Source organism: Mustelus asterias, chromosome 11, assembly GCF_964213995.1.
Source record: "Mustelus asterias chromosome 11, sMusAst1.hap1.1, whole genome shotgun sequence".
In the NCBI taxonomy this organism is placed as follows: Eukaryota; Metazoa; Chordata; class Chondrichthyes; order Carcharhiniformes; family Triakidae; genus Mustelus; species Mustelus asterias.
The window spans coordinates 50730563-50757523 of record NC_135811.1 but is presented as its reverse complement, the minus strand read 5'-3'; the positions used below and the strand labels follow the sequence as shown (position 1 = coordinate 50757523).

At 45.3% G+C, this 26961-nt stretch overlaps 1 protein-coding gene across 10 annotated transcripts in view; it reads right to left on the bottom strand.

Annotated features, from left to right (window-relative positions):
* The window catches only part of LOC144500532 (phosphatidylcholine:ceramide cholinephosphotransferase 1-like), a 189251-nt gene that overhangs the window by 109188 nt on the left and 53102 nt on the right, over positions 1-26961 (bottom strand). Inside the window, exon 1 of one of the 10 annotated variants that reach the window (XM_078223590.1) lies at positions 3833-4001. The exons of 3 other annotated variants lie outside the window; for them this stretch is intronic. The gene's annotated coding sequence lies outside the window, so the exon portion shown is untranslated. Of the gene's footprint in view, positions 1-2776; positions 3343-3729; positions 4002-26961 lie in introns of those variants that run through there. 6 more of the 10 variants (XM_078223598.1, XM_078223602.1, XM_078223597.1 and 3 more) reach the window with 6 other exon arrangements.

The following is a 26961-nucleotide window of genomic DNA, read 5'->3' as shown; positions in this document are numbered from 1 at the left end:
AGGTCATGCTGGCTTCGACACTGAATATTACCGTTTGTTCCTAATCTTGGAAAGCATTTGTAGACATATTGGCCTTGTTGCAAAAGTAACTTTACATACAATGGTGCTCTAATTCTTGGGCAAACAGAAAAACCAGCACATTATCAATGCTCAAGTTAAGCAAGCACGCAATATATTTAATGATAGAATTTACTTCATTATGGTGATCTTACCATTTTCCCAATGCAAACCACAATAGCCTGCACTTTTATTGTGCTTTGAACACAGAAAAATATCCCAAACATACTTCATAAAAGTATAAACAAACAAATAGACATCCAGACAAAGCAGGAAATTTGAGGGGACAAATAAATGCTTGATCAGAGGCAAGTTTTCCAGAAAATTACTAATGAGAGCGGCAGAAGGGCGTAGGGATGAAATGCACAACTTAAGTTTCAGATGGCATAGTCAATGTTAAGACAAGAACTGTAAGGATGCCCAGGAGAACAGAGTTGGAAGAACATAGTTCTCAGACAGTCGTAGGCCTGGACAGAGATGAGGGAGGGAAAAGGCTGTGAAGGAATTTGAATAGGATAAATGAGAACTTTAAATAAAAGATGTGGAGGACTAAGGACCAACGTGGGTCAGCAAACACAGAAACAATGAGAAAGAAGGACTGAATGCAGGATAGACATGGGCAGCTGAGTGTTGGATGAGCTCATGGAGGGTAAAGAAATGTGGAGTTAGGATGGAAGGCTGTTCACAAGATCATGAAATTGCTTAACTAGTATCAACTTACTGGCAGCTTATAGCTATAAGACTTGAAACCACTCAGTTTGATCCTTCATTAATTTTGTCATATTAGTAATGGTACAACATTGGCAACAGCAATTCTGTCACAGTATGCAAGGTGTGTGGAGAGAGAAAGAAAGAAAATAATCGGCTGCTGGCATCAATGCAAGTCACGCGCACACTTGGCTCAAACAGTAATAACAGAGGCCTAGCAACGCATCAGAAGCAACCAACAATGCAACTGAATATAAAGGCACTTCAAAAAGTGTACAGTAAATAAGCTTTGCTAACAGTTACAGCTTCTAATGCACTTAAACTATCCATTATAATGCATGAAGTACTCAGATCTTATGCCATTATTCTTTTTTCTGAATTTATTTTCAATCACAAGTATATTGCACATGTCACGCAGATGGTGAAAAGGTCGAAACAGCCAGCAGTTTCCCAAGTGTAAATAGTACGAAATTGTACATGACATGTAAACCTGGCCCCACCAGAGGCCCTTGCCATTTCTATCTTTCCATAACTACCACTGTCCTGTGAAGAGGTTTAACAGAAAATAGCCTCACAAATGTTTCTAAAACATACTAAACTGATGCACCCAAATTGAGAAGCACACCCAATTGAGAAACTGCCTGAAGAAAAACCTTTGAAAAACACAGATACAGGCACACTTTTTCATCTATGAAACATGCACCTAAATCTGGAAATCACTCAGCACCTCTGGAGTATTTCACTCAATAAACATACATGCACATAACCTTTCCAATTACAAGTTACAAGTCAGTTTATAGATCGTTTTGAAATTATGCTGCTCAGAGTTTTGCAATTTTGCATGAAATTCCACCAAAAGTTAATTGCACCAGTACTTATTGCAAGTCAAATGCATGTTCCTCAAGGAACACCAAATCCAAAGGTGTGCAAGTTAGGTGGATTGACCATGCAAAATTGCCCCTTAGTCTCCCAAGATGTGTAGGTTCGATGGAGTAGCCATGCTAAATGCGTGGGTTTACAGGGTGGGGGCCTGGGTAAGATTGATGGGCCAAATAGACTTTTCTGCACTGTAGCGTACTATGATTTTAAATTAGCTGCACGATTTCTTGTCAAATATTACAGCACTGAGCCCTTATTTGTCCATCTTTAATATACTTTTTCCTCACAACTCTTTCTAGTTGCCAAGTCATGTGCTTCTGTTTCCACTGGCAGGTGAGCAAAACTGCCAATCCTGAAAACCTTGCAGATGTACTTCAAACTTTCACCTTCCTTCAACCACAGAAACACATCAAGTATAAATGATAGCAGAAGGCAATGACATCAAAAGACAACTCCCGCCCATCATAACCACCATACAAAAAGACCCATCCACAAAGTAAACCGATGTTATATGGCCATAATTAAAGCACAGTAATCACGATAAACTTCATGCTGAATAGCCTCATACTTTTCCTACAGTCCAAAATTCTGTCCATTTTACACCGTCAAAGCAAATCACAACTGCCAAACAAATTGTGAGAAAGGTTAACCACGTGTAGAATAAAACTTAACACTTAAAAATTATTTTGCATGTTTAATCCCTTTTGCACTTTTCTATAATACTAGTCTCTCATCTCCCGTTTCAAGAGTAACAGTACAGCAAAATGACTCATCCCCGCAAGAAAACCTCAATGAACCACACCCAGTCAAGGGTCCGAACATAACACTCACTCTTCTGTTTCCTCGTTTACAATAAGCAGAAAATATGACATGCAGGAGGCAAAAATGCCAACACATGTAAGCATATTAAACCGTGCATGCACCGGCCAAAGACACAGCATGACTGCACCGACAAATCAATCGGCCACAGCAACATTTGCGCCTCCACCACTCTTCAGTAATTAGTGGGTGTCCTGTGGTATTTGGGTTTTGGCTTGGCTGAGGCGATGTCCTCATTAGCAGAAACGTTCACCGTTGCATAACCAAAGCAATTGCAAAGGGGAGCCCAGATCAAGACACTGAACACGCTCACATGTCGGGGCTAAAACATCGAAAGCAGGACTTCTCAGAGCGATGGGACTTCACGAATCAATTTTCAAGAAGCGCATCTCCTCTGACTAGTTGATTACACATTGAGGTGTGGAGTGGCAGACACACACACACGGTGGCTGACTTCTTCCTCTGTGAACGCCAGCAGCTCTCAAACCCCACTGCACACGGGCACGGCAAGATCCCACCCCAAGACGCCACGGGCACGGCAAGATCCCACCCCAAGACGCCACGGGCACGGCAAGATCCCACCCCAAGACGCCACGGGCACGGCAAGATCCCACCCCAAGACGCCACGGGCACGGCAAGATCCCACGGGCACGGCAAGATCCCACCAGAAAACGCCACGGGCACGGCAAGATCCCACCCCGGAAGACACTTTAAGGATAATGATTATTAATTGTGATTGAATGACCTCTTACAATAAATCCACAGACATAGACTTCTAATTGGGAATGAACTGCATTCACAGCCTCTCTCTCTCTACTTTAATTCAATGTGTCTGCTACTTGGAAAGAAAAGCTTTCCTTCCCGAGGCAACAGCTGAGGGTTTGACCAGAAAGAAAAGCTCCCAGAGGAATCAGCCCCAAGTTAAAACTCCAGCACAAACTTGGCTCCCGGGGAGAGGGGCTGCTGGGGGGGGGGGAGAGGGGCTGCTGGGGGGGAGAGGGGCTGCTGGGGGGGGGGGGGGGGGCGGTTCTCCCCCCCCCCCCCCCCGGGCAGGAGGCCAAGCCACCGAGCGGGGCCCAAACTTTTCCCCAGCGGCTAACGGGAGCAGCCCCTCCCCTGGCGCGACCGGTCCTGTCAGCCCCAGGGCTCCCTCCAGTCCAGCCTTCTCCCCCCCCACCCCCGGGCCCAGGCCGGGGCCTGCCGTGCTCAGGGAGGCGGCACTGATTTGTCCCCGCGGCCAGGAGCCGGATCCCCTCCCCCACTCACCCTGTTGCGCAGCCTCCTCTCGCGGGCTGCGGGAGGGGATGGAGAGGGAGCGGCGAGGCGGACACTCCCTCCCTCACTCTCTCCTCACTCTCTCCTCACTCACCTCGGGGCCGCCGCTGGAACCCGGTGTCGGTGGCCGCGCGCTGCCTCCCCTCCGCCTCGGGGTCCTACTGCCCGTCCCCTCTTACACTGGGCACCCCCACGTCCTACCGCCCATCCCCTCTTACACCGTGCACCCCCGGGTCCTACCGCCCGCCCCTCTTACACTGGGCAACCCCGGGTCCTACCACCCGCCCCCTCTTACACTGGGCACCCCCGGGTCCTACCGCCCGTCCCTCTTACACTGGGCAACCCCGGGTCCTACCGCCCGCCCCCTCTTACACCGTGCACCCCCGGGTCCTACCGCCCGTCCCCACTTACACTGGGCACCCCCGGGTCCTACCGCCTGCCCCCTCTTACACTGGGCACCCCCGGGTCATACCACCCGCCCCCTCTTACACTGGGCACCCCTGGGTCCTACCGCTTGCCCCTTCTTCCACTGGGCACCCCCCCGGGTCCGACCGCCTGCCCCCTCTTACACTGGGCACCCCCAGGTCCTACTGCCCAACTTGCCGTAGTTTTTGGAGCCTCCGGGTCCTACAGTCCGCCCCCTCTCTGGGCGTCGCCACGTCCTATAGCCCACCCTGCTGTCACACTTGGAGCCTCTGGGTCCTACGGCCCGCCCCCTCTTAAACTGGGCGACCCTGGATCCTACCGCCTGCTCCCCTCTAACACTGGGAGCCCCCAGGTCCTACTGCTCGCCCCTCCTAAACACTGGGAGCCCCCCAGATCCAACAACCCACCCTGCTGTAATTCTTGGAGCCTCCGGGTCCTACAGCCCACCCCCTCTGAGACTGGGCAGCTCTGGGTCCTACAGCGCACCTCCTCTGATGCTGGTCGCCGCCGGGTCCGACAAGCCACCCCCTTTTGCACTGCGTGCCCCTGGGTCCTACTGCCAGCCCCTCTAATACTGGGCACTGCCGGTCCTGCAGCAAACCCTGCTGTCGTGCTTGGAGCCTCTGAGTGCTACTGCCCGCCCATTCTGAGACTGGGCGCCCCCGGGTCCAAACTGGATGTCTCCGGGTCCCATTTGACACATGGAGGTCCTATCGTGCACCCCCCCCCTCTAATACTGGGTGCCACCGGGTCCTACCACCCACTGTGACACTGGGTGCCATGATGTGGAGATGCCGGCGTTGGACTGGGGTAAACACAGTAAGAATTTTAACAACACCAGGTTAAAGTCCAACAGGTTTATTTGGTAGCAAATGCCATTAGCTTTCAGAGCGCTGCTCCTTTGTCAGATGGAGTGGATATCTGCTCTCAAACAGGGCATACAGAGACACAAAATCAAGTTACAGAATACTGATTAGAATGCGAATCTCTACAGCCAACCAGGTCTTAAAGATACAGACAATGTGAGTGGAGGGAGCATTAAGCACAGGTTAAAGAGATGTGTATTGTTTCCAGACAGGACAGCCAGTGAGATTCTGCAATTCCAGGAGGCAAGCTGTGGGGGTCACTGATAGTGTGACATAAACCCAAGATCCCGGTTTAGGCCATGCAGACGCTACGACAACGGATGAATGAACACCGCTCGACAATCACCAGGCAAGACTGTTCTCTTCCTGTGGGGGAGCACTTCAGCAGTCACGGGCATTCAGCCTCTGATCTTCGGGTAAGCGTTCTCCAAGGCGGCCTTCATGACACACAACAACGCAGAGTCGCTGAGCAGAAACTGATAGCCAAGTTCCGCACACATGAGGACAGCCTAAACCGGGATCTTGGGTTTATGTCACACTATCAGTAACCCCCACAGCTTGCCTCCTGGACTTGCAGAATCTCACTGGCTGTCCTGTCTGGAGACAATACACATCTCTTTAACCTGTGCTTAATGCTCCCTCCACTCACATTGTCGGGTAACTACAGGCTGGTTAGCTCAACGTCCGTAGTTGGAAAATTGCTGGAGTCCATCATTAAAGAAGAAATAGCAGGACACCTGGAAAAAAATGGTTCGATCAAGCAGACGCAGCATGGATTCATGAAGGGAAAGTCGTGTTTGACGAATTTACTGGATTTTTATGAAGATGTACCGAGTGCAGTTGACAGAGGGGGACCGGTGGATGTGGTGTTTCTGGATTTCCTGAAGGCGTTCGATAAGGTGCCTCACAAAAGGTTGCGGCAGAAGATTAAGGTACACAGAGTTGGGGGTAAAGTGTTAGCGTGGATTGAGGATTGGTTATCTAACAGGAAGCAGAGAGTTGGAATAAATGGGTGCTTTTCTGGTTGGTAGTTGGTGACTAGTGGTGTGCCGCAGGGATCGGTGCTGGGGCCTCAACTGTTTACCATATACATAGACGATCTGGAGGAGGGGACCGAGTGTAGGGTAATAAAGTTTGCCGATGACACAAAGTTGAGTGGGAAAGCGAATTGCGTGGAGGATGCGGAAAGTCTGCAGAGAGATTTGGATAGGCTAAGTGCGTGGGCGAGGATCTGGCAGATGGAGTATAACGTTGACAAGTGTGAGGTTATCCACTTTGGAAGGAATAATAGTAAAATGGACTATTATTTAAATGGTGAAAAATTACAACATGCTACTGTGCAGAGGGACCTGGGGGTCCTTGTGCATGAATCGCAAAAACTCAGTTTGCAGGTGCAGCAGGTGATCAAGAAGGCGAATGTAATGTTGGCCTTTATCACGAAGGGGATGGAGTATAAAAGCAGGGAGGTCTTGCTGCAATTGTACAAGGTACTGGTGAGGCCGCAACTAGAGTACTGTGTGCAATTTTGGTCCCCTTGTTTGCGAAAGGATATATTGGCCTTGGAGGGAGTACAGAGAAGGTTCAGCAAGTTGATACCGGAGATGAGGGGGTTAGCTTATGAGGAGAGATTGAGTAGATTGGGCCTGTACTCGTTGGAGTTTAGAAGGCTGAGGGGAGATCTTATAGAGACATATAAGATAATGAAGGGGCAAGACAGGGTAGAGGCAGAGAGATTCTTTCCACTTAGAAAGGAAACAAGAACTAGAGGACACAGCCTCAAAATAAGGGGGAGTCAGTTTAGAACAGAGTTGAGGAGGAACTTCTTCTCTCAGAGGATAGTGAATCTCTGGAATTCTCTGCCCATTGAAGCAGTGGAGGCTACCTCGTTAAATATGTTTAAGACACAGGTAGATAGATTTCTGATCAATAAGGGAATTAAGGGTTATGGGGAGCGAGCGGGTAAGTGGAACTAAACCACTATCAGATCAGCCATGATCTTATTGAATGGCGGGGCAGGCTCGAGGGGCTAGATGGCCTACTCCTGCTCCTATTTCTTATGTACTTATGTACTTATGTCTGTATCTTTAAGACCTGGTTGGCTGTAGAGATTTGCATTCTAATCAATATTCTGTAACTTGATTTTGTGTCTCTGTGCCCTGTTTGAGAGCAGATATCCACTCCATCTGACGAAAGAGCAGCGCTCCGAAAGCTAATGGTATTTGCTACCAAATAAACCTGTTGGACTTTAACCTGGTGTTGTTAAAACTCACACTGGGTGCCACCAGGTCCTACAGCCCATGCTGCTCTACCTCTTGGAGCCCCCAGGTTCTACCATCCACCCTCTCTGACACTGGGTGCTGCCGGGTCCTATCGCCCCCCCCCCCCCCCCACCACCCCGCCGACTTTGAGCACCATCAGGTCCTACTGCCCACCCCCACAACCATGGGCACCATCAGGTTCCACCACCTGCCCTACCAGGTGGCACAGTGGTTAGCACTGCTGCCTCACAGCGCAGGCACCCGGGTTCAATTTACGGCTTGATTCACTGTCTGTGCGGAGTCTGCACGTTCTCCCCGTGTCTGCGGGAGCTTCCTCCGGGTGCTCCAGTTTCCTCCCACAGTCCAAAAGACGTGCTGGTTAGGTGCATTGGCCATGCTAAATTCTCCCTCAGTGTACCCGAACATGTGCCAGAGTGTGGCAATTAGGGGATTTTCACAATAACTTCATTGCAGTGTTAATGTAAGCCTACTTGTGAGACTAATAAATAAACTTAAACCTTCTCCGTTCTGGGCACTACCATGCCCTGCCCTTCTCCTCCACTCCTGGTGCCGCCGGGTCCCACCGCCCACCCCAGGCACTGATGGGTCCTTCTGCCCATCCCCCCTCCCACCACTGGGTGCTGCCAGGTCCTACCACCTGCCCCCCCCCACCACCACTTGGTGCCACAGGGTCCTACCAGCTGCCCTCTCTGCCTCTGTGTATTGCAAGGTCTTAACATCCACCCTCTCCAACTCTGGGCCCCTCTGGACCCTATGCCCCCACCCTCAAACTTTGGTTGCTGCCCAGTCCTATCACCTCCCTGCAACACCCCCTCACCCCCGTCCCCCTGCTCCACTGCCTCTCTCGAGGCCACCAGGCCCTCCTGCCCATCTCTTTGCCTCTGAACTTTGATCCACTCCCCTCCTGTTCCTACAATCCAGCAGGAAGCAGGGAGGCTGACAACTGCCAAGTACATATGGTTCTCCGGCCCTGACACATCAACATGTGTCTTTACCAGATACATAGAATATAGCACACCGGATTACGACACCACAATGACTCATTGGGGACTGGCACTGATACATTGTGCCTGGTTTCCTGTAAACGTACACCAAATAACTTAGAAATCATAGAAATCATAGAAACCCTACAGTGCAGAAGGAGGCCATTCGGCCCATCGAGTCTGCACCGACCACAATCCCACCCAGGCCCTACCCCCACATATTTTACCCACTAATCCCTCTAACCTACACATCCCAGGACTCTAAGGGGCAATTTTTTAACCTGGCCAATCAACCTAACCCGCACATCTTTGGACTGTGGGAGGAAACCGGAGCACCCGGAGGAAACCCACGCAGACACGAGGAGAATGTGCAAACTCCACACAGACAGTGACCTGAGCCGGGAATCGAACCCGGGACCCTGGAGCTGTGAAGTAGCAGTGCTAACCACTGTGCTACCATGCCGCCCCAGTGTCCAGTATCCTGTGTCCAGTTTCAGGATGTAATGCGTGTAATGAATGAGGATGTAGCTGGTATTGACATATTGAGTAATTGTTCCCAGTTCCGTGGCATGCATGTCACTAACACACTGATCAGCTTTGTACAGCTCTGGGGACAGGCGTGATACTGACACACTGAATGATATTGACACACTGAACAGCTGTATCTTACTCTGGGGACATGTGGCACTGATGCACTGAACAGCTGTGCCTGGCTATGGACACATGCCTGGGTGTTAATTCAATGGGCAAATGGCTCCATCAGTGGCAGAATCAAATGTTGGACAGCAAAAATGCCCTTCATCACAGCCCAAACGTCTGTTCAGTGGAGATGGACTACCAAGGGAAGCTTTGAGCATACACCTTTGGCACTGATACCTCAACGGTTGGTTTCCGTGACATAGGAAAAACTGATACACTAATTGGAATGTCTGATTCCAGGAACACATGTAACACAAGACATCAAATGGCAGAGGCTAACCTGTGACACACACAGCAGTGCCACACTAAGTTGCTGACACAGACTCCAGGACATGCCACTTGCATAGTAGCTGAGACCAGATATAAACATAAAAATAGAACACTTACATTGTATAACTCTAAAGTATTTGATTGATGCAAAGGGCGTAGGTGCCAACTGCTGATTCACACCAGCATCCAAGGGCGCTAATGGATGTCACCTTCAGCCTGAATAGTCTTTGTGATTGTGTTGGGAAATAGTGAAAGGATTTTTTTATTCATTCGTGGGATATGGACATTGCTGGCTGGCCAGTACTTAGCGCCCATCCCTAGTTGCCCTTGAAAGGCGATGGTGAGCTGCCTTCTTGAAACACTGCAGTCCATGTTGACCCACAATGCCGTTAGAGAGGGAATTCCAGGATTTGCCCCAGTGACTGAGAAGGAACAGTGATATATTTCCAAGTCAGATGGTGAATGGCTTGGAGGGGAACTTGCAAGCGGTGGTGTTCCCATGTATCTGCTGCCATTGTCCTTCTAGGTGGAAGAAGTGTTTTTGGAGTTCCTTTACTTTAATGGAGAAAAGATCAGCTGGGTTCCTTTACAGGCATGTCCACTTTTGCTGCATTATTTTCCAATATTTGCTGCACCCAGACAACCCAGGAAAATATCTCTGACATGTAGCTCCTGAGACTGGATCAGATTAGCTCATCAGATCCCTGTAAGCCCATGGATTCAACCTATCAATGTGCGCACATTCTCAAAACAGGATTTGTTAGTATCATGCAAGTCCCCAGACTGGGCTATTTGGTTTGCTTATGTTCATAGAGTCATAAAATCTTATAGCACAGATAGAGGCCCTTTGGCCCATTGTGTCTCTGCCGGCCACCAAGCACCTATCTATTCCAATCCCACTTTCCAGCACTTGGTCTGTAGCCTATTCATGTTAAACTGTAGCAGAACAACTGACTGTGGTCTAAGGGTAACTAATCTTTCTGGGAATATGTCTAACATCAATAAAGCAACCGGTCAAACAGGATTACGCAATACAGTAAGGGCAATCCATAGGCACTGACAGGTGAACACCTGTGGGTGGACTAATAAATCTATGTGTGACAGTAACACACTCCATTCAACAGTGACCAGGGGCCATCTTGAACCTCCCTTTACCGGGCAATTTACAAACAATTATGGGTAAAATAGAATCTCAAACCATTGTATTGCACCTGTTGACAACAAACTTAGTTTTAATTTGTAATGAGTTATTGTATGCATTCGTAAATCTATAAGGTACCAATACATTAACATGAATGAACCAGGATCTTATTTCGAATCTAAGGAATGAATTAGCTTAATCTATTTCACAAATTTGTTGCAAAGGTTGGAATTATTTCTCTCTTATATCATACTGCACTCTTCTGGCCTGAAAGAACTTACCAATTGGTTTAATCCTATTTTACCTTTAATGAAACATGCAAGCACTTAACGTTTTGAGCAGAAACTTTATGAAGCTCTGTATGAATGGATTTTTGTATTCATAATAATTCACTCAGAATACTGGAACTTGTGCATCAGGACCGAAATGTTTTGAACAAGTACTGGTTTATAGAATTACACAATTCAAACCTAATGGTGCCTGCAGACTTAATCATAGAATCATAGAATCCCTACAGTACAGAAGGAGGCCATTCGGCCCATCGAGTCTGCACCGACCACAATCCCACCCAGGCCCTACCCCCACATATTTTACCCGCTAATCCCTCTAACCTACGCATCTCAGGACTCTAAGGGGCAATTTTTAACCTGGCCAATCAACCTAACCCGCACATCTTTGGACTGTGGGAGGAAACCGGAGCAAACCCACGCAGACATGAGGAGAATGCGCAAACTCCACACAGACAGTGACCTGAGCCGGGAATCGAACCCAGGACCCTGGAGCTGTGAAGCAGCAGTGCTAACCACTGTGCTACTGTGCCGCCCCATGGTGGCAGCATCATGGAATGAATCACTTAGACGTCCAGGTCCAAGAGTTGCAGAAGATCCCGAGGACAAAAGTAACCAACTCGAAAATTGATGATGAAAATTGCAGTTTTTCTTTTAATTTCTGCAATGTGATTTAGGAACAATGAACAGTTGCAGTGAACATTGTGAGTTAAAATACAGAATTCCTGTGTATTCTATTTTGGCATCTCTTGCCAATAGTCTAAGCTATAATTTTGGCTGCAGATAAAGTGGGGCCTCGGTAGCCTATGTCAGCCGTAGTTCAGTTCATAGCATTGTTATCACTGAATGTTGTAGGTTCAAGTTCCACGCTAGAGAATTGAACACAATTTCTAGTTTGACTGTCAGAGATACTATGTTTTAGATGAGACAGTAAAATAAGGCCCTCTCAAGAGGATGTAACAGATTTTCTGGTGTTATTTGAAATGCTGGGGGTTTCTCCTGGTCAACATTTATTCCTCAACTAACATCACTAAAAAAAGATTATATGGTCATCCTCTCGTTGCTGCTTGTGGAGCCTTGCTGTGCAAAAATTGTTTGTCGTGTTTTAGAATCCCTGCAGTCCAGAAGGAGGCCATTTGGCCCATCGAGTCTGCACCAACAACAATCCCACACAAGCCCCATATATTTACCCTGCTAATCCCCTGACATTAAGGGGCAATTTAGCATAGCCAATCAACCTAACTTGCGCATCTTTGGACTGTGGGAGGAAACCGGAGCACCCGGAGGAAACCCACGCCGACAAGGGGAGAACGTGCAAACTCCACACAGACAGCCACCCGAGACTGGAATTGAACCCGGGTCCCTGGCACTGTGAGGCAGCAGTGCTAACCACTGTGCCGCCCTCTTGATATAATAGTGACTACAATTCAAAAGCATACTTAATTAACTGTAAAGCACTTTGGGATGTCCTGAGGCCATGAAACACACTATATAAATACAAGTTTTTCTTTTCTTCCTTTAGGTTGCCAAACTTGCTGAAAATTTCTAGCACTTTCTGTTTTTATTTCACATTTTCAGCATCTGCAATACCTGGCAGTTGTGCCTACCCATGTGAGATTGTTTCCTTGAAGCAGTTGGTAATCGGACTGCACAGATTTAAGATCATTGGCAGGGCAGCCAGGGGTGACTCGATGAAACAAAATTTTGCAGTGAGTTGTTATTGTGGTGTTTGCAGGATTGAGGCTTGGAGGCCACAGAGATTCAACACATGAAGGAGCTGTACGAAGCAGATACGTTCAGTACAGGCTGCAAACCCACTCTGCACAGTTACCTGTGCAAATGGTTAACGGCATCACTTCCATTGACGTCATGCATGCATTATCTCAAAGGACTCCGTTCAGCTTCAATGCTACTGGTAAGAAATCACGATAAATACTAAGGGCGGCATGGTGGCACAGTGGTTAGCAGTGCCAGGGACCCGGGTTCGATTCCCAGCTTGGGTCACTGCGTGGGGTTTGCACGTTCTCCGTGTCTGCGTGGGTTTCCTCCGGGTGCTCCGGTTTCCTCCCACAGCCTGTTGTTTAGGTGCATTGGCCGTGCTGAATTCTCCCTCAGTGTACCCGAAAAGACGCCGGAGTGTAGCGACTCGGGGATTTTCGCAGTAACTTCATTGCAGTGTTAATGTAAGCCTACTTGTGACAATAATAAATAAACTTTAGACTATAAATACGTAACAGTTATGATCTGGAATGTGCTACCTAAAAATGCGGTAGAAACAACTCAATAATAACTTTCAAAAGGAAATTGGAGAAATACTTTATCAGGAAAGTTTTACACAGAAGAACCAGGGAGTGGGATTAATTAAATGGCTCTTTCAAAGAGCTGGCATTGACATGATGGGCCAAATGGCCTATTCTATGCTGCATCATTCTATGATTCTATGGAGTGAGACCCTAAACTCAGGCCAGTTATGAGGCAGATTCTAGCCTCTACCTGTATGAAAGGAATGAAATCAGTCTACATGTAGCTGGGTTACAGGAAAGGATGTGGAAACTCTGACACCGTAGGTTTAACTCAAATTAGAAAATGGATAATCTCTGGAACGGAGCCCGTTCATGTCGTCACCTCTCTTTGTCTGTGCTGTATCACAATCCACGCTTTCATTCCAATGATCATCAACTTTTGGAATGCCAGCCTTGCTGGCTTCCTCGCTTCCATTCTTTACAAACTCAAACTGGTCTCAAACATTATGACCTATTTGATCTCCCATATTACATTGTGCCTTCCTATTCCATTGTCCTTATAATGCTCCACTGACTCCCTGTTCCCCAGTTTTCCAGGACCTTGCCTTCATTGTTGCAGCTGCACTTCTCTGTGTTTGAAGTATCTTTGAATTCCTGCAACACTTGGATTCCCATCCATTCCCCACTCTCTCTCTCTCTGTCATTCAGTGGCTGTTCCTTCTGCTCTTATCTCCCACTCTTTCAAATCATGCAACCTTGCATAAAACGTCTTGGGGGAAAAAAAACATGCTCTTGGCGCTGTAAATTTCTCCTCTCTCCGACTGTTTTTCCTTACCGTTACCTGCCCTGAGTGATTGTCGTATGATTGACAATATGCAAATGCAAGTTGTTGTTATGTGATCCATCCAGTGTGGCCCTTGCTCCTATGGGATAACATACACTGTGTATGTTACACACTGCCTTGCAGATTATTACTCCAGTTATTCTTGTTAGAATGTAATATAGGATGACTGTAAACTAGACTTAGATCCCACCAATCATTTGATGATTTGAACTGATGTGGCTTTATTGATTTACATTGCAAAAACAACTCTTAAATTAAACTGAAGTAGGTTGATGAATCAAACCTTAAACTTGAGGAGATACATGAATAATATTTGCACTCTGGGCAACTATTTTTTGTTAAAGTCACTCAGTTACAATTTTATTTAAGCTGCTTGAAATGTGGAGATTATTTGAATCAAATGCTTTGTTGAAGCCCAGTGACAAGTATTTAAACCAACATTTTTTCCAATCCTGCATTTGTATGTGAGCAATACATTTGAGACTGGGATTAAAGAAATCTTTAGTTTGCTAATCATCAAAACAAGGATAATAGTAATTGTCCAAGTAATCATCATAAGAAAAATAATTTACTTTCAGAATGACAACAGTACAATAACAACTTGCATTTATATAGTACCTTTAATATAAAAGAATCCCAAGGAGCAAATTAAGATATAAAAATTAAGACCGAGCCAAAGATTGTTATGATAGGGAACTGTGATAATGATGTGGAGATGCTGGCATTGGACTGGAGTGGGCACAGTCAGTAGCCTCACAACACTGCTCCTTCATCAGGTGAGTGGAGTGGAGTATCCACTCACTCCACTCACCTGATGAAGGAGCAGCACTCCGAAAGCTCGTGATACCAAATAAACCTGTTAGATTTTAACCTGGTGTTGTGAGACTACTAACGTGATAATAGTAGTGCAATTGATATATATTGTTTTTCTTTATGCTACAGACAGTCAGCATGTTTGGAAGGAATGCAACTCAGATGCTAGGAGAGCAAGATAATTACTCATTTTAGCCTTGCAAGTGGTTATGTTAAGTCGAGTTATTGGACTATTGTTTACTTAAGTTCTCCTTGGATTTCTGATTAGAGTGGTTCACAAGCTCATGTGATGATGTGGTCTATGTACAGTCCTGGGTATGTCGCAGAGAAAAAAGGTTTTTGCAGAAAGCTGTTTAGTTTGCAGCTAAAGCCTGGTTGAAGTTAGGACTTTGTAAAGTTGCTCTGAAACTCATTTTCTCCTAGAAAGCTTCAAGACTGTCCACACTCATTATAGCAAGAATATTTATGGCTGCTAACTATTTAAATTGGCATTTAAGTCTGTAAGAGAAATGTTGCTTATTTGGAACTAAAACAGTGATAAGTTAGAAATTAAAGTTGTTTCCTTTTCATTTTAAATATTGTTTGACTGTTAATAGTTACGTTGCTTCATTTGTTCGAGTTATATTTAATCTGTGTTATTAAATAAAGTTTGTTTCACTTTAAAAATCCTTACTTTGTCAGTGGAATCATTCCTGGAAGTAAGAATCCTTTCCTCAAAATAGAAAAATTGTTGGCATCTGGTCTGGCTTTATAATATATCCTGGGGCTCTGGTCTGGGACCCTAACCAACTAAAAATTTAATCAAAGAGGTAATCTTTAGGAGAACTCCTTTTCTGGTACATTGATGGATCGATGCAGTTTCTTGCCCCTGCTCTGAATTGGTAAACTTCAGCAACTTTGCTTTCAGTTTCCATCCTCTCTCATCTTCACATGATCCATCTCTGACTCTTCACTTCCCTTCTTCAACTATCAAAATATAGTCATTATAAGTCACTGACTCATGCAGTTACCATGACTACACTTCCTCACAGCCTACACCCTGTAAGGACTCAATTTTATTCTTCCCATTTCTCCATCTCTGATGCAGCTGCTGAAGCAATCTTCCACATCAGCACCTCTGATATAGAATCCTTACAATGCAAAAGGAGGCCATTAGACCCATTGAGACTGCACCGACTCTTCGACAGATCATGCTACCCAGGCCCTATCCCATGTATTTACCCTACTAATCCCCCTAACCCACAAATCCTGGGACACTAAGGAGCAATTTAGTATGGCCAATTCACCTAACCTGCACATCTTTGGACTGTGGGAGGAAACCGGTGTACCCGGCGGAAACCCACGCAGACCCGGGGAGAACGTATAAACTCTACTCAGACAGTCACCCAAGACCGGAATCGAATCTGGGTCCCTGGCACTGCGAGGCAGTAGGGCAAACAACTATGCCACCGTGCCGCCCACAAACATGTCTTCCATTTTCCTCAACTGAGGGTCCTCCTCCCCACGATGGATGACAGGGCCCATGATCATGTCCAACCCATTTACTGCACTTCTGCCCCCATAGCTTGCCCTCCCTCCCAGAATGACAATAGTGTTTCATTTGTCCCCATCTTCCATGCCACCAGCCTCTGTATTCAACAAATCAACCTCCACCATTTCCATCACTTTACAACTAAAGGGCCAACTAAAGTCATTAACAAACCAATGGACAGTGATTTTGCACTGCCCTTGTGAGTTTCAGCTCGTTGCACAGGCAAAACATGTGGACAGTAATCATTTTTTTTGTACTTCCTCGCCTAAGGGTATGAAGAAAGGCCCCAAAGCAGCAGCATTTTCTCTGTCATTGCAAGTTCATTGCCCCACAGGTTGGAGAGGATGATTCCAGTGATGGGCCAGGGGAAAAGCCTGGGGACATACATGGTGAGGACATTGAGGTGGATGACAGGATGGTTCAAGGGACAGAGACACCAGGGATGATTTGATCTTGTAAACATTCAGCAAGGCATCCAAGGCATTGATGCTTACAGGGGCCAATGGCACATAGAATCATAGAAACCCTACAGTTCAGGAAGAGGCCATTTGGCCCATCGAATCTGCACTGACCACAATCCCACCCAGGCCCTACCCCATATTCACCCACTAATCCCTCTAACCTACGCATCTCAGGACACTAAGGGGCAATTTTAGCATGGCCAATCAACCTAACCAGCACATCTTTGGACTGTGGGAGGAAACCAGAGCACTCGGAAGAAACCCATGCAGACACGAGGAGAATGTGCAAACTCCACACAGACAGTGACCCAAGCCGGGAATCGAACCCAGATCCCTGGAGCTGTGAAGCAGCAGTGCTAGCTACCGTGCTGCCCGTACTTTCTCCTTTACAAACCACCATTAACTGGGAGCACAACCCAGAATGCCAGCGCTGCACAGTTACAAGCCTATGCAGCATCCGGCACCTATTCAAGCATCCAGCCAACTCAGCCCATTAAAGGAAAGAAAATGGTTATGTTACTTCACATGAGCAGAAAAATAACATTAAAACTTTCCACCCCTAACACAAACTTCAAAATAACCAACGGAAATAATGTCACCTGTGACAGGCTCCTGCTGTGCTCAAAGTGCCTTCAACTTAGGTCTGCAAGTGTTGTCTGAGCCCCACCCCTGCACCCCATGATTCAACTCCTGGAGCTGCCTCTCTGTGAGAGTCACCACTCACTCCATGGAGGAGGCTGTGCGCTCTGTGTTAACGGTCAATGCAGCACACAAATGCTCTGCATGGACTCCTCAATGAAGGGGATCATGTCACACAGACCCTCGTGGTTCTCTGCCAGATCTGCCCACGCATCCCCTGGATATCCAGCATCTGCCACCAGAGGCTTGTCATCTGCCTCGGATGCAGTATGGTCCTGGTCTTCATCAATTCTCCCACTGTCGGCGCCCTGTGACCTCTCTGCTTCTGCCAACTCCTCACACAAGCGTGATGCACCCTCAGTACTGTGCACTACCCGCCCGAGCCAACAAGCTACTGCCTACTGGCATGTGAATACCTGCGCTGGTGCCTGGTTCCAAGAGACAGTGTGATGCTGATGCAGGAATGATGTCTTCCTGGGAGCTTAACAGGAGTTCCTTTGGGTGGCCAGAGGCTCCTGCGAATGGCGCATCTGCGGAAGGAAGGCACAAGATCAGTAAATTCAATTATTATGGTCATTATGTATGCCAGGCGGGCTGAGGAGACAGTGCTGCATGGTGCCATCTGTATTGGAAATTCAATAGGCTGCAACAGCTCACCTTTTGATGAGAGTGCCCCATAATATTTCCAGTATCCACGGCACACACATCTGTATTATTGAAGAATTCTCACAATACGTAAAAAGCACTGATTATTATCCACATTTTAATCATTTCATGGAAAGTGAAAGATGGTTGGGACATAAACTAATTTAGAATCATAGAATCTCTACAGTGCAGAAGGAGGCCATTCGGCCCATTGAGCCTGCACTGACACCAATCCCACCCAGGCCCCATCCTCATAACCCCACTGCTAATGTTTACACTGCTAATCCCTGACGCGAGGGGGCAATTTACCATGGCCAATCAACCTAAATTGCACATCTTTGGACTGTCAGAGGAAACCGGAGCACTCGGAGGAAAACCACACAGACATGGGGAGAACGTGCAAACTCCACACAGACAGTGACCCGAGGCTGGAATTGAACTCGGGTCCCTGGCGCTGTGAGGCAGCAGTGATAACCACTGTGCCACATATATCATAAATATTCCTTAAGAAATTTTGTTATTGTATATTTAAAAATCTATGGAATTTTATCAAGGAAAGGAGGGAATGACATTCCAGACTTTTAAAATTGTTTTTTTGTTCAGAGCCAGAGAGGTTTTTGAAGAGAATTTATGATGGAGTTCACCATTATAAAGAGACTTTGTGGTGCAAAGGATAACATCTCTGCCTCTAAGCCAGAAGCTCCGGGTTCTAGTCGCGCTCTGGGTTCGAGTCCCGTTCCGGGTTCAATTTGCACTCCAAGACTTGCTGGCCAAGGAAGTTGCATTCATAATTTGGCCAAACAAGTTGAGTATTACCTGGCAAATCCTTCCAACACGCACTAAAGTAGTGAGTGTAGGAATAATTCCTGTTCAGACATGCGATGGAATGAGTGCTGGAGTGTCTCCCATAGCCTCAGATTACAATGTATACTGCATGTAAAAGTGCATGTTGCCACATCAACTCAGACTCCAAGTGATCAATAACACACCAGCATCACACTATTAAGAACTCAGTTCTACCTTATTCAACAAGGCTGAATTCAAGGCCTTTTGGCTAAGATCAAGTGTAGTTTTTGATGCTGCACTTGATAGAAGTCAATAAGGCTACACTGAGGTTTCATTTGAAGCAATTTTTTAAACGGCATCTCAGCTTTTTGGCTAAGATGTAAATGAGATCAAATACTGGAGGGTGCGCAATGCCTGCTCCTATCAGTTTGGATCATGCAGATCAAGCCCAAGACAGGACGAGGGCAGAACGTCTTGTCAGCTTGGATCTGTAATGTCTCTCTGATAGGGACTTTGATTGGATATAACTGAAAAAAAATTCAACAAGGCTGAACAGTTTTTGCAGTGAGAATAGTATAAGAGCAGCTTCTGGCATCTGCACTTATATAATTAAACTCCAAAATCCAACATTTATTGTTAATGATACCCGCTCCTCCATAAGGTTCACTGTTGTAGTCTTTGCAGATAACACAGAATCAGTGATTTGACCTGAACTTCACGCTTTTGCTCTCACACCATTGTGTGAAAAAGCGGCTATTAATTTCACTCCTGTTGGCTTGGTTCTAATTTCCCCTTATTGTTTAAACCCCACGAAAGGAAATAATTTCTCTGCATCCTTGTTATCAAACCCTTTCAATATTTCAAACACCTCAATTACTTCACCCTCAGATCTTTTACACTGAGAGAAATGTAAAGCTCAGTTGATACAACCTGTCCTCACAATTTAACCCTCCCAGCTGTGCTAACCTTCCGGTGAATCCTTGCCAAACCCAACATGTGCTTCCTGAGGTGAAATGGCCAAAACTGAACAAAGCATTGGTTGTTTAAAGTACCAGTGAATGGAATTTATTGTTGAACGTGACATTGCTGGTTATTTAATGTTCAACAACTTTTTTTTTCTCACGGGAACTTGAAACAGGGAACTTTAAACAAATTGAATCAGTCAAATTCCATGTTTATCAGGATTTATGCTTCGTCAATCACATTCTACCAATTCATTCATATTAAACAAAGGAAAATTGCACAGGCCACAAATCAAGCACCCTAATCATGGTGCTTGAACCCCTAGTATGTGCTCAATTTATGTCAAACTCTGGACTTGGAGCACCAAGTCACAACATTTATCCCTATATCAATGGTGGTTTTCATTAACCTTTGGAGCAAGAAATAGGTCCCATAGCCTGGAGCGACAATTCGAAGTTGCACATACATTGGCACTTCTAAATAAGACACCTCGATCATCATTAAAGAGCATGTCGATTAGTATCACAAGTGAAAGGGAGGTTTACCAATATAAACATAAACTTTTTCACTCAGAGTCTCAGGATATTGTGCCAACAAAATTAGCTATGCTCAAATTCACTAATATGTGGTAATTGAAACTCTAACCTTGATGGAGTGGGGTTGACTGGTCAGATTGCCTGAAGTAATCCTTAAATCCTAATATATTACAGCATTTAAATGGAAGGATTCTCGGCCTTTTGGCTAAGATCAAGTGTAGTATGGATCGCCTGCACTTGGTTGAGGTCATTAGGTTACGCTGAGGCTTCATATGTTTCATATGAAGCAATTTTTAAAAGCGGCATCTCGGCCTTTTGGCTAAGATGCAAATGAGCTCAAGTCTTGGAGGAGGATCCTCCCCCTTCTCCAATCAGCTTGACTCATGTAGATCAGGCCCAGGACAGGGTGGTTTTGGTCTCCCGTCCTGTCTTGTCAGCCTGGATCTGAAATGTCTCAACTTGTTGAGACTCTGAATTGGATTTGATTTGATTGAATTGGAAAAGTATTTTTAAAAAATTTAAATGGAAGGATTTTCATTTAGTTTTTTTTTTACAATGCATGTACATGGATTTGAAAAGTATAAGGCACATTTTTAATAAAATGCAGAATCGTACTAGGCGGTTGAAAATTAAACTGAAAATTGACTGTCATTTTACTGTATGGAGACTTTAACACAAGAATGTTCCCATGCCCTCTATATTAATGGAGGTTTTAACCTGTTTAAATAAATGGGTTGATGTTTCTATTAAAGGAGCTAATTAAAAGAGAAATGTCATGTGAACGTGTGACGTGTTCACCACCAGTAACTTTCAGTTTGAAAAACTAACTGTACATGCAGGGTGACAGTCAGAAGTGAGAACAAGCAAATTGCCGTTGGACCATGCCTGACTGCAGACCATTTCCTAAGGACTTAACCAAATAGTGAAGCGAATGCTTTGCAAAAGAAAACGGAACTGTTTCAATATAGCAGCTAAACCTATCTGATAAAAAGAGGTCAGTCACAGTTGCCATACTATCAGCCCAACGCTATCAACTGGTTAGCACGATTTGCTTTCTGATACATCACTGGCTGCTTCCTTAGATGTGAACTGTTAAGAAACTAACTTTGTGAAAGACATACCATTATGTAGTTAAAACAAATACTGCTAAGGTTATGACGCCGTAAAGCTGAACTGAGTCGAGTTGAACCCGATTAGCTGCGCTGTTGGAATTCTGAGACCAAATAATTGTTCTTGTTTCTGAAGATTGCTTTGACCATCAAATTATCATTGGCTGTGCTGGTGAAATAGTAAAATAATTAGTCTTTAATTTTGAAGGCGAGCTACAAATTGAGTGACAATGTTGTGCCAAATCCACACTCGTGGTACATTGTGGTTCTTTCTATTGGAGTCAATTTCTGCAGGCGCTGTGACAAAACAAGAATCTCTTTGGTTTTGAATAGTTAGGTTAGGCCAGTTTCATATTAAAAACTGTATCAGCCAGATGTGTCCATATGAGTTCATATATAGCAAAGATAGTCCACAAATGGCCGATTCACTACGCGAATAATCTCTTCACGTCGGGTTGATTAAATGTCCATCTGAGCCTATTGTCTATTGAATTCATCAGTCATCTTGTCGACTGATTCATTGTGGGGGTGTAATCAGATGTGTTTTCACTGTTTTATATCCGTGTCTGCCTGCCAAAGCCCAGTGCTTTGTTTGTTTCTCCTCTGCAAGGAGATTTTAAGTGAACCCATCCGTCTAAAGATCTAATTCCCAACTGTTGTCAGATTTTTAAAGGCAGGCAAGTTGAAACATGTGAGTGACATTGAGAAGAGATATTGGCAGCATCCTTTGTTTAGTGAGACATTCGCCTCCTCAGATGCTGCTTGTTAAAGGTAATCTTCAAAGGGGCCACTTCTGCTGCAAAAGGAACCAATCAATAAATGTCAGGCCTTCTACCATTCATTAGTTCTATTCGTTGACTACATGTGTTAGGAGTTAACAGAATTTTGTTCCTAGCACTTATCTATGTTCCTCCAGACATTAATTTTTCAAGGATTGGGCAGGAGAAAATAAAAGAACTATATAATTTTTTTTAACATTAAACCCAAATATATGTAATGTAGGATACTGATTATGCAGAGTAGCACTAAGTATTTGCACAATGTGTTATTTTCTATGGAAAGATATGCTAAACAATAGTTTACCCCTCATAAATGCTCCCAACAATGTAGTCATTTCCATTGTCCAAATAGATGGGAGATTTGGTGAGCATCCCATGTGTTCTCCAGTAAGCATTCTATTGTGATTAACATTGTTAAACCTGGTCTATTCTAACTTAATACAACAATAAGAAGTCTCACATCACCAGGTTAAATCCAATAGGTTTATATGGAATCACGAGCTTTTGGAGCACTGCTCCTTCATCAGGTGAGTCAGGTTCACTCACCTGATGAAGGGGCGGTGCTCCGAAAGCTCGTGCTACCAGATAAACTTGTTGGACTTTAACCTGATGTTGTGAGACTTCTTACTGTGTCTACCCCAGTCCAATGCCGGCATCTCCACATCATGGCTACCATTGATACTGCAAACCATCGGCTCAAAGTGGAGGGGATTTCCAAGAAGATCGCACATATCGACACTCACCAGATGAAGGAGCAGCACTCCAAAAGCTTGTGATACCAAATAAACCTGTTGGACTTTAACCTGGTGTTGTGAGACTTCTTACTGTGCCCACCCAGTCCAATGCTGGCACTTCCACATTATTAATGCAACAACAACCTGTATTTATATAGCAGCTTTAAATGAAAATGCTCTAAGCTGCTTCGCAGGAGTATTAAGGCAATTTTCAAAGGGGCTGCTGCTCCAGCAAGAGGGTTCGATATATAAAAGTAGTACAGTGGAGAATAACAGACAGAAACATTCACAATGAAGATGGTCAGCTACAATAAATTGTCATCAAGTTACTTAAATGAGGAAAGGATTTTGGGAAGAAGTAGCATTAGTTAAGATCACAAAACCTTAGACATGTCAATCTGAAATCACTTTTTGATGTTTTGCTAAGTTGAGAATGATGCAGACACAACATACTACAGGTAAGGTCACTGCACAACTAAAACAAAGTTGTCCAATAGAAAATGGATAAGTCTCTATTTATAAGTCTCTATAAGTCTCTATTTCAGTCACAGCCACTAATTTCTGGAGAAAGTGGCTTACACACTTAGGGCAGAATTTAATGTGCCCCTTATTCACAGTGAAATCAGGTGGCTTCCATGCCAACCTGATGTCCAGGAGCTCTGACAGACCTATACGGTGGCACAGTGGTTAGCACTGCTGCCTCACAGCGCCAGGGACCCGAGTTCGATTCCAGCCTCGAGTCACTGTCTGTGTGGAGTCTGCATGTTCTCCCCGTGTCAGCGTGGGTTTCCTCCGGGTGCTCCGGTTTCTTCCCACAGTCTGAAAGATGTGCTGGTTAGGTGGATTGGCCATGCTAAATTCTCCCTCAGTGTACCCAAGCTGGTATGTGGCGACAAGGGGATTTTCACAGTAACTTCATTGCGGTGTTAATGTGAACCTACTTGTGACACTAATAAATGAAATAAAATAAAATAAATAAACTAATTGGCAGTGGGAACTCTGCCACTGGGATTCCCAGCTTTCCTGGTGTCATTAAATCACTGCATTCCTACAATGGGATGGATATCCCACTGCCGAGATCTGCCAGCCTTTTCAGCACTCGGAGTGGTGGCCAGTGCTGGTATTGCATTTGGGCTTATATTGAGGATCGACAATGCATTCTCTGGAGACTGGAAGGAGACAGGATGTGGTTGCCAGGGACAGAGGCACCGAAGACCGTGGGATAATGCAACAGGATTTTCTCCTTGTTAATGGTAGAATTCTTTTGAAATGGAGAGCATGTTTTATACTTGAGAGCACCTATCACCAATTGGGGACCTCTTTCTGGGGAATTGTACAAAGGCCAGCTCACATTAGGTGTAGCAGAGAAATATGGGAGTCTGTGCTTGGAATCTTCGAATAAAACTTGATTAAGGAAAATCCAGTTTCATCTTTTCCTTGGTGTACGAACAGTGGTTTTAACATCCCTGCTTGGCTAACCCTCTGCCCCTGCTGGCTGAATACAAGTGGAGGCAAGAGGAGGCCTCAATTGGTAGGAAGTCCACCCACAAGCCTTCCCCAACCCTGGACTTAATCAGGGGAAGCCAGAAAATGATGGGATCTTAATGTCACACACTCCAAACACACCCCAAGGTAAATTTAGTTCTTCCCAATGTACTAAGGTACTTCACATGGACATTTACAAACATCTATCCCATTCGGTGTGAAACTTTATAGTCTTTCCCTTTCCCCCAAGTTTAAAGTTCTGCATTCAGTTTATCACACACACTTCACCTTCAAGCGGCTTTTCATTTTTTGTTCAGCGGTGAAGTTAAGCAGCACCTTAACTTTATCAGTGCGGTTGCTGAGAATGTTGACGAGGGCAGCAAGATGGGTGAGATTTAAGTATTGCTCTCTACTCAGTATGTAATTTGTTGCTGTTTTGCCTTTCCAATGACACGCACTATTGCAGACACTCATTGCTTTGACATCAGAGCTAGATGGATACATACAGTGCAGGAGGCCATTCAGCCCATCGAGCCTGCACCGACAACCATCCCACCCAGGCCCTATCCCCATAACCCCACGTATTTACCCTGCTAGTCCCCCAAAAAGATTCACAAATGCTTTTTTATCTTACAATTTTACCAACAAATTCAGAAAAAAGGTTACACATGCAGATTCCATGCAAATAAGAATATTGAGATCTCATTCTCAATGACAATAACTATTGCTCATTTTTCACTTACAAATCAGAAATACAGTAGCCACAAATGGGATGTAAAATTCTTCTTGCCAGCACTGATGGAATTGCTGATTGCGGGCAAAGTTAAACATTTACTCTGCTGTGTTTATTCTGGTGTTTGTCATCTGCAGTTCTGATCTGAAACCACAGTCAGATGTGAAGATGCTTGATCAGCCACTGACCCTGGGTGCAGGGGGAGAGAAATCAGTCTATGTCGGCAGTGTAGAGAGGATCATAAAGAATTGGCCATTCTTTTCTGTTCATGTCAATTCAAAGTAAGTTTAAGTTTATTTATTAGTGTCACATGTAGGCTTACATTAACACTGCAATGAAGTTACCGTGAAAATCCCCCAATCACCACACTCCAGCGCCTGTTCGGGTACACTGAGGGAGAATTTAGCATGGCCAATGCTCCGAACCAGCACATCTTTCGGACTGTGGGAGGAAACTGGAGCACCCGGAGGAAACCCATGCAGACACGGGGAGAACGTGCAAACTCCACACAGACAATGACCCAAGCCGGGAATTGAACCCGGGTCCCTGGCGCTGTGAGGCAGCAGTGCTAACCACTGTGCCACTGTGCCACCCTGCAAATGGAGGGTGACGTAAATGGACTGTCAATTTGTCCCGAGTCCGTTTCATGCTACAAATGTAGACGAATGTCACTCTCATTGCCTCTTAGTATCAGTGCAAATTGCAAACACAGCGGCACCAAGGCTGCTGCGTGAATGCACTGTCAGTGACATCAATGGTTCAAATTGTATCAGGAAACAGCAATTCCACTATGTCATCTGCCAGAAGTTCAGAGATGAAAATTGGATGGATTCAAGTTTGAAATTCTGTTTCCTGTGGTTTTATACTTGCTATAATAAAGTCAGTAGGACTGTTTTTATTCTGTGTACCAAACATTAAAACTTGGGATTGGTTTCCAAAAACATATAGGCAGTTCCACAACAGTGAGGTTACGTGACCAGATAAAAGTAACAGCGGATATAATTTGATCAAATAGAAGGGGAGGATTAATTTTTGTAGCTGTGTATTAGGAGGAAGCCTAAATATAGCAGCAACATTTCCCTCCATTTCCATTGCTATTTGTATCTTTTAGAACACAATTTCACAGGAAATAACACAAGAAATCTTCCTGCAAAGTTTGCAATGACACACTATTGGAGCAGTCGGAGGATATCTCCCATGTTGAAATTTTTCCTAAAATGTCATCGAAACCGATAGCTAAATTGTTAGTTTCTGAAAAGTCCCTGACTGTTCTTTCACTTTATCTTTCTCCCATAAGGGTGGAATTTTCCCAAAAAATTGGGAAAAGCTGGAATTTTCTGACCTCGCCCGTGGCTGAGATTTTCCAGTCCTGCTGCTGCTGTGAATGGAGGTTTGACTGATTCTCCATTCTCACTGGCAGCGGTAGGGAGAGACTGGAGAATTCCAGAAAGAGGTAGTGCGAGACCAGAGAATTCCAGAAAGAGTGTCAGGTTCCAACTGAAAACCAATGTGTTTCCCGCAGATCTTCCCACATTCTGCCATTTTAAAGGTGGGGGCTGTATTTTGCACCATCATGGTGAGGACTGGGGCCTAAAGAAGTCAGCAAGCTTAGAGCTTAGCTCCACAGAGACCGGGGCAACTTTTCAAAAGGGTGCCCCAATCTCAAATCCGCATTAAAGACCCCCCCCCTTTCCCCCGGTGCCCATTCGCCGGTATCAGATCTTTGAGGGATCGCACCCCCCCAAACAGCCCCCTCCCCCCATCTCTGGTATCAGGACATTGGTGCCCTATGCATCACCCCCCCCCCCTTACCCCGTGTGAAGAGAATGCCCGCTATTGGGTTGCCTATAGAACACACACCCTTCTGGCCACGCCCCTTGCTGGTGAACCAGATTACCATTCAGTTAAATACATTAAGTATGGTAAAATGGCTTAACGCCATATCATCATATGTTCGCAATTGCCAGCTTG